This window comes from Myotis brandtii, unplaced genomic scaffold (genome assembly GCF_000412655.1).
Source record: "Myotis brandtii unplaced genomic scaffold, ASM41265v1 scaffold236, whole genome shotgun sequence".
NCBI classification, from domain to species: Eukaryota; Metazoa; Chordata; class Mammalia; order Chiroptera; family Vespertilionidae; genus Myotis; species Myotis brandtii.
The window spans coordinates 1,184,213-1,184,913 of NW_005358901.1; positions in this window are offsets into that span (position 1 = coordinate 1,184,213).

Consider the following 701-nt stretch of genomic DNA (forward strand, 5'->3'; position numbering starts at 1 on the left):
TTAAATCGCGGGTTCCGGTCCGGGGTGCGGGCGGTCCCCAAAGTGGGCAGGGATGTGGATGGGGGTCCAGCGTCGGGAAGGCGACCCTAGCGGTAGGAGTTGGGGTGCTTTTCTCTGCACCCTCCTGTTGACCTCATCACCTACCATGTTGCACAGGGGCGTGCTCGCGCCCGGGGTGGATCGGGGGTCGCCGATGCGCTCCCCCTTTGGCGGAAGGAAATGGTCTCCAGGCGCGCGCGGGGGGCTGCGCTCCCGATTCAGTTCATTTTTTTCGCCCCGGAATCTGGTGTTTTATTCGGGAGCAGTGGGAGCGCCGGCCGGGGAGGGCAGTTCCCTGGTGACCCTCCCCTGCCCGGACGGTGTATTTATAAAGTGTCGGTCTCCGGGCCGAAAGCGGCCCCTGGAGGGGACACCGAGGTGCCGGCGCTCGGGGGCGGGTTCGACCCGGGCCCCCGGCTCTCCGGAGGGGATCCCCGGGGAAAGCCCCCTCCCCCGTCCAGTGCCCCCCGACACAAAGCGGGCGCAGGAAGCGCGAGGAGCGCGCGTTTGTCAATTCCAACGTTCAGCGTCTGACCTCGGCAGCGCGTTTGTCAATAATCTTCCGTTTTTCACTCGCCCGGGCCGAGGGTTTGCCCCCCCACCCATGCAAATCCGCCGCTTTCCAAGAAGCGTTTGAAACCGGACTGGGGTTTTTGTCGCCT